The sequence below is a fragment of the Gracilinanus agilis genome, chromosome 5 (assembly GCF_016433145.1).
Source record: "Gracilinanus agilis isolate LMUSP501 chromosome 5, AgileGrace, whole genome shotgun sequence".
Lineage (NCBI taxonomy): Eukaryota > Metazoa > Chordata > Mammalia > Didelphimorphia > Didelphidae > Gracilinanus > Gracilinanus agilis.
This window is the reverse complement of record NC_058134.1, coordinates 209,183,314-209,199,641: the sequence shown is the minus strand read 5'-3', so window position 1 is coordinate 209,199,641 and position 16,328 is coordinate 209,183,314. Positions and strand designations below refer to the sequence as shown.

Here is a 16,328-nt window from a genome sequence, read left to right as displayed (position 1 = left end):
GGCAATTAATAGGAAAGATAAATGCACCTGTGGCCATCACCACTCCCCTGGATCGCTGCAGTACCCTGCAGCACCAGGAGGCAGTAGCACCCACTTTGGGAATCACTGCCCTAAATAGAAAATATTTTTATATACATTATGAAAAGGGGCATAGCATCTCCCAACTGGATATCATGGTTTGCATCTATGCCTGCTGTAATTTAGATGGCACTAACACTTCCTTCCTTTCATTTCCTCCTAACAAACAACTGATACAGTGACCACATCTGACCATGTTTATCACATTCTGTCTTCTACCTATCAAACACAGGTATGTTTCATATCTTTGTTCATATTTCATACATCTGTTCTCTGGGACCATTACTCATTTTTCAATTACTCAGAATTGGATATTCTCATTTACATTGTTATAATTATTGTGCATGTTTTTTTATTTTGACTTATTTCACTCTTCATAAATTCATATAGAATGATCTTTTCATGTTACCCAGAATTCCTCATATTTGTCATTTCCTACTACAAATATTCCATTCCCTGCATATTCCATGGTATGTTCAGCTATTCCTCAATTGATGGGGCACCTTCTTTGTTTCCAGATCTTTTTATACCACGCACAAAAAGTTCTATAATGGATATTTTGACACATGCAGGATTTTTGTTGGTCTATATTGTTATATCAATGATTCGGAGAGTACAATTTAGAAACTTTTCTTACCTAATATACCAAGATGTTAATCAAGATGGACTGGTTCACAGATGTACCATCAATGATTAGTGCACCTCTCTTTCCCCAAACTCCCCCAACATTATTTATGTCAGGATTTTTTTTGGGGGGGGGGAAGTTTGGGGATCTTTGCAGGATGTGATGAAAAACTTCTTTATTGTTTTAAATTGCATTTTCTTACCACAATTAATCTAGAACATCTTTTTATATGGTCACTGACAACTGGAAAAACATTTTTTTTTAATTATTGTTCTCCTTTGACCACTTATTGAAGAATAACTCTTGTGACTTTCAATTTCTTTTTTTTTAACCCTTTCCTTTCATCTTAGAATTAATACTGTGTATTAGTTCTATCCTAGAATCAATACTATTATTGGTTCTAAGGTAGAAGAGCGGGAAGGGTTGGGCAATGGGGGTTGAGTGACTTGCCCAAGGTCACACAGCTAGGAAGTGTCCCAAACCACATTTGAATGCAGGACCTCCTATCTCTAGGCCTGTCTCTCAATCCACCGCACGCAGCTGCCCCATGACTTTCTATTTCTTTTGCTTGTCTCCGCACATCTATGGGAATTTATTTTAAGCAATGGCAACATCCTAAAGTGACTGCTTAGAATGCAGTGAATGGATTCTAGTAAGTTTCCTTCAGCACTGAAAAAGTTTTTTATTTTCCTGGTGAGGGTACCTCCTCCAGAGGTGGAGAACAGTAGCCTCTTCTGGACTTTAGCAGGGGATCCTAGAAGCACACACAGCATTTCGAGCTGGAAAGGACGAGCTCAGGGCCATCGGGTCCAACGCCCTCATTTTACAAGAGGGCACAAATGTAAAGATTTTGTCCCTGCTACAGTAGGAGGGTGACCCTCTTGAGTTACCCTTTGAGAGATCGTATAGAAGAGCAACTAAGTAAATTTGACAACCGATAGGCACTTTTTTTTTTTTTCACGAGTTTTGCTTCTTTTTAGGTAGGTGTGCACTAGTGTGGGTCCCCACCCCTTGGTCGGCCTTGAGGGAAAGCCAGGAAGATCTCCAATACCAAACCACAGAAGCTGACCACAAGTGCACAGGGATGACTTCCGAGGGCCTCGGCCCTGGAGGCATTCAACGGACTGCCAGCTGGTGGGTGCTGTCCTTCCTGGCAGTGATGGGTCCGAAAATGTAAAAGCCCTGAGGACCGAGGACCGTTTCGTTTCTTGCAGCGTTCCTTGCACTTAGACATTTTGCTTACTTACACGAAACTGAAGCACTTCCGAAATCTCTCCGCACTCAGTGATTTCCGTCACTCGGTAACGCTACTGGGAGAGAGCAAGTAGCTGGAGCTCAGGAAGCTCGGTTCGAATCCCAGCTCAGCCACCGACTAATAATAGTATAATAAGAGCCACCTTGGCGTGCTCTGGACCACGCGCTTCACCTGGGGAGGTTAATAGGCAAGCGGAGGTAGTCTTAGAATCCAGGTTCTTTCTCCTTTAAGTGCTAGTAGGGGACTGGCCTGGTGGGAGGGGTCTGAAGCTGAGTGAAGGAAGAAGGAAGAGTAAAAGGAAGAGGAACTTCCGCGAAGCAGTGGCCCATTCTGCTCCAATCATTTAGAAGCTCCTGGGGCCCTCCGGCATCTCCCAGCTTCCCCGGTCCCCCGGCTTGTGGCAGCCAGAGCAGTAAGTATCCTCTCCCTGCGGGGGATCCTCGGGCCCAGCCCAGGCAGGAGCTCCAGTCCCGGAGCGCGTGTCCGGCTTCCCCCCGCCTTACCTGTAGGTCTTTCCTTGCTTGCCCCCGGTTGGGGGGAGGAAAGAGGATGGGGACTGGCCGGGAAAGAGGGTAGGAGTGGAGGTGGGGGCCGAGCCCATCCAATCCAGTCCCGCTTTTTTCTTGTGGCCAGTCCTCCTCGCAAGGATGAGCTCATCGGATCGACTGGGTTTCCCGCGCTTCTGAGGCGAGAATTCTCCGGCTCCACTTGCCCCCTTCTGCCCCTAGCTGACCTAGGGAGATCAATTGTCAGCGGGTATTTATTAAACGCCCACTATGTGCCAAGAATTGGTGAAGCCCTGTGGGTACAAAAAATAGCCTTTGGTTTCAAAGCGCTCACATTTTAATGGAGAAGATGTCATAAATAGCTCTGTAAGCAGAAAAGATTACACTAAGGAAAAGAACCTCAAAGGACAGGCGCTATTCAAGGGGTGGGAGACAGGAAAGGCTTCCTGCAGAAGGTGCGATTTACATGGAATCTTGAAAGAAGCCAGGGAATCAGAGCGGGGGGGGGGGGGGGGGGAGATAATTTTCCTAACGGGGAAAGCTGGTGTCAAGGGAGATGGCACGTCATTTGAAAACAGCAAATAGGGCAGTAGAACTGAATCGTAGAGTCTTTGGAAGGGAGCGGACTATAAAACGATTGGGGAAAAGGGGAAGGGAACATTTTGTGAAGGGCTTTACATGCTGAAGGGAACATTTCTCTATTTGATCTGGAGGTAGGGAGAGCCTGGAGTTTGCAGAGTAGTGGTCAGACTTTAGGTAATAATCACTTTGGCAGCTAAACAGAAAACGGATTGGAGTAGGAAGAGACCAATTAGAAAGCTATTCAGGCAAAAAGTATTGAGATCGTGTACTAAGGAGGTAGCTGTGTAAGTGTAGAGAGGGCGATTCAATTCAATAAATATTTATTAGGCACCTACTATGGGCCAAGCACGGCTAAGCCCTGGACATGTAGGGGGAAATGTTATGCTGATAGAAAGGACAAAATGTGGCAACTGATTAGCTGAGGTGAAAGAGAAAATGGCTCTCTCAACATAAATATGGAATTTGGGAAGAGGAGAGGGTTTTGGGGGGGAAATGTATCCTCCCCAATTAGCTCTCTTTTGGAGATATTGTTTGTTATACCGTGAGACATTCAATAAACCTTGGAGACGAGATCCAAAAATCACATTGTGATATGACTAGAGTGGAGGAGAAAGGGGTTGGAGTTTAAAATCTGGAATGAAATGATATTTGAACCCATGGGAGCTGATGAGATCACCAAGGGAAAGAATATAGAAAGAGAAAAGGGAGCTCAGGACAGAACTTTGGGGTATACCTACAGGCAGTGTATGTGATCTGGATGAAGATCCAGCAAAGGAGACAGAAGAAAGACAGAGCAGTGCCAGGGAAAAGCACTGTCATATAAACCTAGAGAGGAGAAGTTTCCGCTAATCAGATTGCAAGTGGCTTAGAAGTGAAAGGAGAAACCCCGTGAAAAAATGCCCCAAATCACAAATAGTGAGAGAAGAGTACATCAAAACAACTCTGAAGTTTCATTGTACGCCCAGCAAATTGGCAAAGATTACAAAAAAATAGCAACCAATTTTAGGAGTCATTCTCTTCTGGATTCATGTCTTGAGCATCATCCCTGTCATTCTAAAGCCTTTTGATTTGTCCTAGTGCACAGCTATGGGGACATGCTTATCTAGCTCCTGGCTCCAGGACCTTATCTGCAGATTTCTCCTTCATACCTTTATTCTGACAGGACTGGAAAACTTTCTCATTTTGATTTTCCCATCAAGACTTGATTTGGTGATCTTTGTGGCATAGTTTTGAGGAAAGCTCAGCTATCTGTTTCCTTGTATTCCATCATCTTGGATGGTCTACCATGTTGGCCATTTTGTAAAAGCTGTTTGGCCACACTTGGAAGTATCTGGGTGGCCATTTGTTAGGCCCAGCTATTTGGTATTCCTAGCTTCTGTCAGAGGATCAGGAAGCATGCAGACATAAATTATACCATTAAAATGTAAGGTCTTAGAGAGTAGGGACTGTCTTAACTTTCTCTCTAGATACCTAGCCCTTAATGCAGTGCTTTATACATTATTATTTACTCTTAATAAATGCTTCATTCATACCACTGCTCCTCAGGAACCTGTGGAGATGTTGATGTTGACTTCTGGTGCCTCCTTACATGTCCACAGAAAAATCGAAGTTTTTGTAGGTGCTCAGCCTCAGTATTTTCTAATCTGGTAGCCTTGGGCCATAACTGCTGTACTCTCTTGGAATCTGTAAGGAAGAGTGGGCATGATCTGGAGTACACTAAATTAAGGGAGTAGGAACCACCGTTCTCTCATGTGTAGAGAGATACCAGTAGGCACTGAGATAAGGCATGCTACCTGGTGGCAGTAGGGGTGACTTCAGCCAGAACAACATTCAGGATGTCACTAAGTCAAAGAGAATTATGGGGTAGTTCTTTAGCACTCCACTGTTAGAAAGAGTTGACATGCCATAAATGTGGCCCCATAGACTGTGGTATGACAGAGTACTGGCCATTATAGTGATAATGTCCACTCTTCCTGATAATGAGGTCTATTTTGATAGCTTCTGCCATGCATCTTATGCCCACAAAGCCAGTCTGCATCTGGGCCAAGCCTGGCAATGATAAGATCTGGGGCACCAACATCTGGGACGTGATGGTCCACAACAACGAAGAATTAATCAGGTGCTAGGTCAGTGCTCATACAGACAACAATGCCACAGCAGTGGTGGCCATGTCTGTGGACACTGAAGCTCCAGCAGCTGACCTTGTCTTTCTTTTGAAAACTGACCACTCATATTCCTTGTCCGTTTATCTGTTGGGGATTTTCCTGCTCTCCATTTTTGCCAGGGTTTTTTTTCTCAGTGTCAAAGGAGAGAACCAAGCATATACAATAGATATTTTAAGGTAGAATCAACTGTTCTTGGCAACTGATTGGATATGAGAGGGTTGAGAGATAGTCAGGAGTCTGGGTTGACACCTAGATTTTGAGCATGGATGACTAGGATGATAGTGTTACCCTAGGTAATATTAATATTATAGAAGTTAGGAACAGGGGGTGGGTTTGGAGGAAAAGATAGCAAGTTCCATTTTGGGCATGTCTATAGGACATTCAGTTTGAGACCTCCAGTATTTACTTGCAGATGTGAGAGTGGAGGTCAAGAAAGAGACATTAGGGTCTAGATGAGTAGATTTGTGAATTATCAGTGATAGATCATCAAATCCATTGGAAATTCACCAAATGAAAAAGTATAGAAGGAGAAGAGAAAAAAGTCATGGTGATATAACCTGGATGTAGCAAAGTAGACTGTGAAGGAAGAGTCAGAAAGGCAGGAGGAAAATCAGGAGAAAGAAAATGTCACAAAAATCCAGAGTGTCCCAATCCACTGAGCTACTCAGCTGCCGCCTAAACCATTATCTTCTAAGACAGAAGAGAGGCAAAGGCCAGGCAATCAGGGTAAAGTGACTTTCCCAGAGTCACACAGCTAGGAAGTGTTCGAGGCTAGATCTGGACCCACATCCTCCCAACTCCAGGCCTGGCATTCTCTCCACTGAGCTACCTAGCTGCCTTCAAAAATTGGGATTCTAAAAGACAGAAGATTCAAAGATGTGTACTTCAGAAAGGGAAGGTAACCTATGTAAAGGCAAATTGATGGGAGTTAGGTGTCATACATAACAATGTATAGGGAAGAACAAGTTGAGGTTGGATTAGCAGAATCAATCTGGTATGGTAGGCAAGAAGCAGATTGTGAAAGTAACAGGAATTATGTTTTCCTAGAAGCAATATGCAATCACTGCTGTTTCAGATCAGGCTATTAAAAGTGATCATTTGAGGGGGCAGCTGGGTAGCTCAGTGGAGTGAGAGTCAGGCCTAGAGACAGGAGGTCCTAGGTTCAAACCCGGCCTCAGCCACTTCCCAGCTGTGTGATCCTGGGCAAGTCACTTGACCCCCATTGCCTAGCCCTTACCACTCTTCCACCTAGGAGCCAATACACAGAAGTTAAGGGCTCAAAAACAAATAAACAAATAAATTAATTAATTAACAAACAAACAAATAAATAAAATAAAAGTGATCATTAAGCTGAAAGACCTGTTATGATAGTTGTTATTTTTTATTGCTCCTAATATAAATTTTCTTGCTTTACCTCCTTCCCATTGCTTTTGGTTTTGCCCTCTGTGTCCTAGCAAAGCAAGTCTTATCCCCTTTCCATGTGAAAGAAAGCTCTTTAAATATAGGACAGCTATCATGTCCCCCTAGGTCTTCGCTTTCTCATCCTAAGCATCCCCAGTTGCTCTGAACCATTTTCATCTAACAGAATTTCCAATTCCATCCCCATCCTCATTGCCTTCCCCTAGAAGTTTTCCAGCATCCTTTCTCAGATGTGGTGCACAATTCTGTAGCTATGATCAAGCTAGTCAACCTTCGACAAATCCAAGCCATAGTTTCCTCGTTTGGGAGACAAAAGGCTTGATCAGATGATTTCCAAGATTTCCCCCAGCCAAACAGAGATGGCCTTTCTCCTACCTGTCTCTTCTATGAGGACCCAGTCTCCTGTGTTGGCAGTATAGCCAGCTATATGTGTGGTATGTGTGGTAAGAATGGAAATCTCTTCCAGAACACTGTCATAAGAACGTAGAAGGAAAACAAATGAGAAGAGAAACCCAGGAAGAAGCTTGTGGGTTATGAAATCCATATGTGGTTTAGGAGGGCAGACAGGGAGACTGGGCAGAAGGAAAAGATGGTCATTGTATCATGATCATTATAGTTGTAGAGTTATATTTTTTTCTGTATAAAAATAATATCTAATTGGTTCAAATTTGCAAGGTTACTATTAAAATGCTAATCAAGGGGTTTGTGCTATATGCCTTAACATTTGTGTGATTCAGCTAAAAATAAGAGTAGGCCAAAGTCCAAAGGCACAAGTGTCATAATCATATAAAGTAGAAAGAACTGTGCCAAATAAGCATGTAGGCATGGCCTTAAATGACTCTATCTGTGGAATAAAGAATTCAAATGCTTCATTAATAATTGCTTTCTTAGAGGGCAGGTAGGTAGCTTAGTGGATTGAGAGCAAGCTCTAGAGATGGGAGGTCCTGGGTTCACATGTAGCCTCAGACACATCCTAGCTGTGTGACTCTGGGCAAGTCACTAAATCGCCATTGTTTAACCCTTACTGCTCTTCTGCCTTGAAACTAATACACAATAGTTATCCTAAGGCAGAAGGTAAGGGTTTTCTTTAAAAAATTGAGTTCTTTATTGCCAACCCAGAGATGTCATGGGAGAAAAAACATACAAACAAATATATACAAAAGAATAAATAGGAAATAATTAAGAGAGATAAGGCACTGGAATTAAGAGGGATTGGGGAAGGCTTCCTAGGGAAGGTGGGCGTTTACTTGGGACTTAAAGGAATCCAGGGAGGTTGGTAGTTGGAGTAGAGGTGAGAGAGTATTCTAATCACACAGGACAGCTAGAGAAAAGGCTCAGAGCTGAGAAATAAGAATATCTTTTTGTGAAACAGCAAGGAAGCTAGTGTCTTTGAGGAAGGTATAAAAAGCCTGGGAAGGAATGCTATAACCAGCAAAAAAATTAAATAGCTGAACAAAGTTCGATCTTCTGAGCATATCAATTTATTAAGCAATGCATCCAACAAATTGGGACCTAGCCAGCCCCCTCCTCAGTTTAGGGTTGGACTCAGAATTCAGGAAGGAGACAGACTTTTATATGGATGATCAAGTAAAGACCAATTAATTAAAAGAAAATGACACGACATTAGATAATCTGATTTCTAATTGGAGGAAAGGTTATGGACCTTCTAAGTTGGGTGGGAGAGCATGAACAGGTACAGTTCCCTGAACTCAGGAAAAGAGATATCCCACTCCTCCTCAGTTCCCACAATTAACCACTTGTCCTAATCCTCTCAATTCCCCAAATTTTCTCACTTTACCAGACAGAGCATTTTGTACTTATTCCTGGAGGCAATAGGAAAGCTCTGGAGTTTATTGAGTGAGTATATGGGGGGTTGGGGGGGGGGTTAAAGACATGATCAGACCTGTGTTTTAGGAAAATCACTTTAGTGGCTGAGTGGAGAATGGATTAGAGGAGAGAGAGACTTGAGGCAGGCTTCCCATTAGCAGTCTATTGCAACGATCCAGGCAGGAGGTGATGAGTGGTATCAGAAGACAGAGGGGAAAATGTTCAAGACATGTTGCAACAGTGGTAACAGCTTAGATATGGAGGAGACGACAAAGTGGAAAACCCAGGATGACTCCTAGGTTGTGAGTCAGAGGGTAGTGTTACCCTTTAGAGTAACAGGCAAAGTAGGAAGTGGGGAGGACTTAGGGGAAAAGATAATGAGTTTCGTTTTGGACATACATCTGGAAATTTAGTTCAAGACTCTGAAAGGCAGCTCAGAATGGAAGATGGGAGGTCAGCGGAGAGATTGGAGCTGGAACAGTAGATTTGTGACTCATCATCATAGAGATGGTAGTTAAATCTGTGAGCTGAGAGATTGCCAAGGAAAATAGTATAGAAGAAGAAGAGAAGAGAGGCCCAAGCAGAATCCCACAAGCCACCTACAGTTAGAGAGGGATTGATCTGGAGAAAGACCCAGCAAAGTTGTCAAAGAAGGAGTTATTGGTTTGGTAGAAGGAAAAATCAGGAGAGGGTGATGTCCCTATAACTTAAGAGAGAAGAGAGTGTCAAGGAAGAGAGAGTGATCAATAGTGCCAAAGGCTGCAAGAGAGGCCAAAGAGAATGAAGATTTGGAAAAAGCCATTGGATTTTGCAATTAAGAGATCATCAGCAGCTTTGGAGAGGGCAGTTTCAATGGAATAATAAGATTGAAAGCCAGATGGTAAAGGGTTAAGGACAGAGTGGAGGTACTATTGTAAGTGGCCTTTTTTTGAGTTTATCTACAGAGGGCAGAAGAGGCAGAAGATCTAAGATAGATAGGGATGGAAGGATCAAACGAGAAAATTTTGAGGATGGGAAGCTATGGACATGTTTGTAGGCAATAGGAAATGAGCCAGTAGAGAGGGGAAAATTGAAAATAAATCAAAGAGGGAGCAGCAAGGAGGATTGAAAACCTGACCTTAGAGACAGGAATTCAAATCTGGCCTCAGACACTTCCTAGCTGTGTGATCCTGGCCAAGTCACTTAACCCCCACTGCCTAGCCCTTACTACTCTTCTGCCTTGGAACCAATATACAGTATTGATTCTAAGACAGAAGGTAAGAGTTTAAAATAAATTAAAAAAAAAAAAGAACTAGAGGAGGATTTTCAGTAAGTCGTGTAGTAGATTCTTTCTCAAACCCTTATGTAAGATACAGATAAAAGAATGAAACAGTTCCTACTCTCGAAGAGTTTATATTCAAATAGGAAGGGGATGGGGGTGAGGGGAGAACCAGTACATGGTAAGGATCTGTCTAGAAGTAACTATGATTGACTACTGATTGGCCTATGTACCACAAAGTTCCTACATGTCCAACAGCTGACTTGTTATCAGTAAATTATTTTCTCCTAATGTCCAATTCTCTGTGACCCTGTTTTGGGAATTTTTTGGAGCAGAGATCTTGAGAGTTTTGCCATTTCCTTCTCTAGCTCATTTTACAGATGAGGAAACAGAGGTAAACAAGATCAAGCGACTTGCCCAGGGTCACACAGTAATTAAGTCCCCCCTCCCATTTGGTACCTGTGAACCTGCCGAGCAAGCATCAAGAGAACCAGACAGAAGGGCAGAGACCCAGAAGATCAGGGCTCACAGGCTGCCTTGGCTCTGTGGGCATTGTGTGCCCATGGATCTGTAGAGTGAGGGAGCCACACATACTTTGACATGTCTCTAAGTAAAAGACTGCCTGACTCATCATCCTTTGAATGATTATACTCTTTCTTCTATCCTCTCATATATCTATTTAAGAATAATTGGGCTAGCTCGTCCAACTATCAGTAATATGGAATTAGGTCTTGATCAATGATAGACGTAAACCCCAGTGGAATTGTGTGTCAGCTAAGGGGGGGTTGAGGTTTGGGGGAGAGAGAAAGAACATGAAACATGTAACTATGGAAAAATATTCAAAATAAAAATTAAAAAAAAAGAAGAAGAATTTAGGATTATACTTCTCTTCTTCCTTATACTACTTCCCTTGGTGATCTCATCAGCTCTCACAGACTTAATTATCTTCTCTATGAGAATCCTCTAGTTAAGTCCCAGCTTTCCTAAAGCACAGGTTACATGGGGGTCACTCAAGAAATTTCTATAACTCCCTAGTTTCTCCAGGAGATAGTAGAAGCTGAATAGTGAGGCATTCAAAGCCTCCCACACTCCAGGTCTGAATGACAACCTCTTGGACCCAGAAGGCTTCCCTTCCTGCTAGCTAGAAGCCTCGTCTTTACCTTGATCATTGACACAATTAATTGGGAGCCTCTGGAGAATATTTAGAAGGAGAATAGCATAGGTAGCCATGTGGACAATCATCTAGAATACAGAGAGATTTGCAGCAAGGAGACCACTTAGGAGAAGAACTGGAACCAGGGAAACCTGTTGAACTCATCTTCTCTATGAAAGATTTATGGAAAGATACATGGATAGATCGTAATCAGCACTGGTGCAGAGAATACGCAATCATTGCAGTTTAAATATTACCAGTCGCTCTATTTCTACGGAAGAAATAGTCTATTGGAAATTTTTGTTATTCATAGACCCCCAGTGATCTAATCCAACCATACCCTTTATGGATGAAGAAACTGACGTGATGGAAGGTTAAATAACTTTCCTAAGGTCAAGCAATTAGGGGCAGCTAGGTAGCATATGGATAGAGTGCCAGGAATCAGGTAGACATGGGTTCAAATCTGACCTGGGACACATCCTAGCTGTGTAACTCTTTTTCCTATTTTTTTCCTGTTTCTTTTTTAAAAATTTTTTATGTATATTTTTTAATTTTAGAAAAAATTTTTCCATGATACCATGATTCATGTTCTTACTCTCTCTCCTCGCCAATCCCCTTCCCCCGCCCCCCAGCCAATGCACATTTCCACTGGGCTAGCTGTGTAACTCTGGGCAAGTCATTTGCCTAGCTCTCACCACTCTTAGAATTGATACTAAAAAAAAGCAGATTAAACAGTTAGTGACTAGGACTCAATTTTCAATTCAGTGATTTGTCCATTCTTTCAAAACTTTTGATGACATTCAACATAGTTCTCATTTCATATATTCATTTAATTTCCCTAACTTGATTTTTTTTTTTTACACCTCTACCTTCCATCTTTGCATCAATACTCCATATTGGTTCCAAGACAGAAGAGAGCTAAGGACTAGGCATTGGGGTTAAGTGATTTGCCCAGGGTCACCTAACTTGATTTTAAACTCCCAAAAGGACTATCTTGATAGAGGAAGAAGAGACAGAGAGTAAGAAGGAACAGTCTCTTGGAGTAAGCTGAGACTACCAAAACTGCCCTCGCTCAAGTCTTTTTTTTCTGTACATTCCACCAGGTTATTAATAGGAGAATTAAATCTCTTTAGTCATTTTGACATTTGACTTTAGTCAAGTCAAGCCCCAGCAGGTATATCTACAGTGAGTGGGAATCTTGATAAGAAGAAGGGAAGGAAGGCAACTCTACCCTTATCATGCAGGCAGATCCTCTCTTGACCTTCCTCTTGGTTGGACCCTGAAGTACTTCTTGTGAGTACTTTTCAGTCCTGAAAATGCCTTCCTCTTTACAGATGCTCATAATTTCCCATATTCTAGAAGGACCTCTAAAATCTATTCTTGGAAAATGGGAAAGGCCTCCTCTTTTAGAAAAAGATTCAGAACGAACTAAATGTTAGGCTATAATTATCATCAGAAAGTGTCAGCTCCTGGTTTCCTTTTCCTGATGTTTTTAAATTTTAGAAAGTTAAAAATATTTTTCAATTTTATTTTAAAATCAATGTAAAGACTTTGTTTTATGTAACAGAAAACTTCAATGTAGAAGACTGTTTACAAGTACATAGGGGAAGCTAAGTAGATAAGAGAGACCCAGGTCTGGTGTCTAGAAGACCTGAGTTCATATCTGGCCTCACACGTGTCCTAGCTATGTGACCCTGGGCAAAAGTAGCATAACATGGTCATTATCCAAGAGGCTCATTCTAGTAAATTCTTTATAGCTGCAAATCTATGAAAAATAATTACTTTTTGGTATAAGGAGAGGTTCTCCTGCACCCCCCCCCCAAGCCCCTTTTATGTGATCACCAAAGTATATAACAAAGGGTTAATGTATAAAAAAAAATACAAAGATGTATCTATCACCTGTTATCCCTTATGACATTCAAAGGACTTTTTTTCTAGATAAAATGGAAAAGGTAGCTTGATTATTGACTGGTCAAAAATTGACAGTGGGTCATTTGGCCTTTTTGATTTTTTAAATCTTTACTTTCCATCTTAGCAACACCTCTAAGACAGAAGGGCAAGGGCTAGGTAAATGGAGTTAAGTGACTTGCCCAGGGTCACATAGCTATGAAGTGTCTGAGGCCAGATGTGAGCCTCGAACATTCCAACTTTCCAACTCCAGACCTGGTACTCTATCCACTGAGCCACCTCACTGTTTTTCATTTGACCTTTAAAATACTAAGCTTAATCCACATCTAGAGAAAGAACTGTGGGAGAAGATGATGAAATGCAGAAGAAAAACATAGGATCTATCACTTGTTACATGGGTATATGATTTGGAGTTTTGGTTTTAAAAAACTATTATAAAATTTAAAAAAACTATTATTAAATTGAATAATATGGAAAAGATTTTGAGTAATAATAATTTTGAATAATGAAAATATTTTGAGTAATAATACATGTACAACCCAGTGGAATTGCTTGTCAGCTCTGGGAGGGGGAACAGAAGAAGGGAGGGAGAGAACATAAATCGTATAATCATGGGAAAATATTTCAAAAATAAAATAAAATACTAAGCTTACAAGTCTGAGAAATGTTAACAGCAAGGTGTATCTTCAAAGTGCATGGACCCAGGCAGCAGAGAGGATGACCCACCAGGGTCCCTTCATTTTACAAATGAAGAATCTGAGTCATTGAGAAGTTAAGTGATTGGTTCAGTCACACAGGCAGTTAGAGCCAGAATTAGGATCAGAACCCCAGGTCTCCTCTGATTTGAAATCTCGTGCCCTTTTGTCTATACAAAACGACTTTCTCTGCTGTCAAAGAACTTATGTTCTAATTGGGGACACAACACTTGTGCACATATGCACGTGTTGTCTCCCCAATGAGAATATATTTATCATATTTATCTATGTATTATAGAACATATATAATATGTACAAAAGTGGCTACAGAGTAGAGGGAGCTAGTAGCAGAAAGGATCAGGAAAGACTTCCTCTAGAATGAAAAGTATTTATTAAGTATCACTATGTGTCACTGTCCTGAGTGTTGAGGATACAAATAAAAAAGGAGGAAGTACCTGCCTTCAAAAAAAAAAAAGAAAAGACTTCACTTGGAAGGCAGCACTTGAACTGAGTCTTGAGGAAACGATGATTTCCAAGAAGCAGAAAGTGATATTAAATTTAATACATACTTCTAAAACTCTTTAACATAAGCTTGACCTTTCATATATAATCTTTTTTTTTGTTTTTTATCTGTTACAATGTTCATATATATTGATATTTAAGTTCATAATAAGGGCAGCTAGATGGTCTCACCTTCCTAAATTCAAATCTGGCCTCAGACACTTAACCAGCTATGTGACCCTGAATAAGTCACTTAGCCCTGTTTGACTCGGTTTCTTCATCTTTAAAATGAGCTAGAGAAAATATCCGAAATTTAAAAAATTAAATAAATCAAAAAAATAAAATAAAACGAGGTAGAAAAAGAAATGGCTAATGTAATGCATTACACTAACTACTCCAACATATTTCCTGGGAAAACCCCAAATGGGGTTACCAAGAGTTGGACACAACTTGAAACAACTGAACAACAAAGTGTATAATTATAAAGAAAATCTTTTAAATTGTTGATGTTATTATTACCAAAAAATGATCAAGGAAAAATTACCTGCCATCATGTACCAATTTTCCCATCTCTAAAAAATCTTATTATGAGAATCACCTATCCCTATATTAAGGGCATCTTTAATTGAAAGAAGATTTTAAAAGGTCAGAAGTAGGCTTTCTCTAGTGATGGTCTACATCATACCACATTTTTTTTTTAAGTTTTTTGTTTTGTTTTTAACCCTTAACTTCTGTGTATTGACTTATAGGTGGAAGAGTGGTAAGGGTAGGCAATGGGGGTCAAGTGACTTGCCCAGGGTCACACAGCTGGGAAGTGTCTGAGGCCAGATTTGAACCTAGGACCTCCCGTCTCTAGGCCTGACTCTCAATCCACTGAGCTACCCAGCTGCCCCTATACCACATTTTTATAGTCACATACAATTTACTGAAAGGTATAAAGAAAACAAGACCCCACTGTGCTTGGTATTTGACCTGGTGAGCCAAATGCCACTGTAAGGCTCTCTTCTATATGTATATTAAAGGCATACACGATTACTTGACAGATGAAAAAATTGTAACAATTTCACTCAAAGACCTTCTGATTATTAATAGCAATTGAGGAATAAAAGCAGAAAGCTATATGCCCAGCACAAATTTTGCCATGCTTGTAGAGAATGTCCAGTTCTGGGTTCCTGTGGTCATTGTGAGGTCTTCTAGATGCTTCTTTTTTCAAATGACATCCTGGTCACTGCATCAAAAACCCTAGAATACTGCACGCTTCATAAATGAGATCCATAATGATTCAAAGGTGTTTGTTTGTTCTTCTGGGCAAAAAAAAATCAACAACAAAACCAACCCTGTAAAGAATGTCAGGACCACGATAATGCAATTGGGCGCACAGTTCATAGTTTCATCAAAACATATCTCTCTCTCTTTTTTTTAAACCTTTCCCTTCTGTCTTTGAATCAATTCTAAGACAAAAGAATAACGACAGCTAGGCAATCAGGGTTAAGTGACTTGCCCAGGGTCACATAGCTGGGAAGTGTCAGACCAAATTTGAACCCAGATCCTCCCAGCCCCAAACCTGGCACTCTATCCACTATGCTACGTAGTTGCCCCACCAAACATGTATCTTGGATTGTCACTGTGGATGGACAGTGAACCAATCTGGAACAGAACAGGATTACTTTTGCTTTTGTTATCTTAAATTTCCTGGACTCCCAATTCGTAAATCCCCTCCTGATCTGTCTGCATTTTTGTTCCACCTTATCCATAGGGATGGCCATATCGGTGATCTCACCATCATCCATATATGTGTTCCCGATCTAAGATCTAGAACTCCAGAATTCATCCGTCTGACCACAGGCTCCTCCTTCCTTCCTTCTATGCTTGTTCTTTACTTTTCCCAAACTTATTTTTCATCCTTCCAAAGTCAACTGGGCTTCTTTGATGCATGGCAATCCTTTTATTCTCCTCTAATTGACTTTTTAAGAAATTGGACCTTCAGGAGGTCTTGGATTCAAATCTGACCTCAGACACTTCCTAGCTGTGTGATCCTGGGCAAGTCACTTAATCCCCATTGGCTAGCCCTTACCACTCTTCACCTTAGTGTGGGTTCTAAGACAGAAGGTAAGGGTTAAAAAAAAAAGTATGTGAGTAGTAGCAAAGAAGGTCAGTGGTGGGGCTACTCAAGGATCGTGGTTTGGCAAGGGGAGACCCATAAGACAAAGAGGGAAGGAAATGGGGAGGGCACTGTGTAGTTGAAGCTTTTAATTATAGGATTGAGATTGGGAAGTGATGAAAGTCAAGTCTAAGCAGGGATAATGTTCTGAGAAAGTACTGCGGCTTGGTGGGGTTGGAGATCTCAGTGAGGTTA

The 16,328-nt window shown here is 41.2% G+C and overlaps 1 protein-coding gene across 1 annotated transcript in view; it reads left to right on the top strand.

Moving 5' to 3' along the window:
- The first annotated feature begins 2,267 nt into the window (after positions 1 to 2,267).
- Positions 2,268 to 16,328, top strand: part of BID (BH3 interacting domain death agonist) — a 32,726-nt gene continuing 18,665 nt past the window's right edge. Inside the window, exon 1 of the mRNA XM_044677537.1 lies at positions 2,268 to 2,370. The gene's annotated coding sequence lies outside the window, so the exon portion shown is untranslated. The remainder of the gene's footprint in view (positions 2,371 to 16,328) is intronic.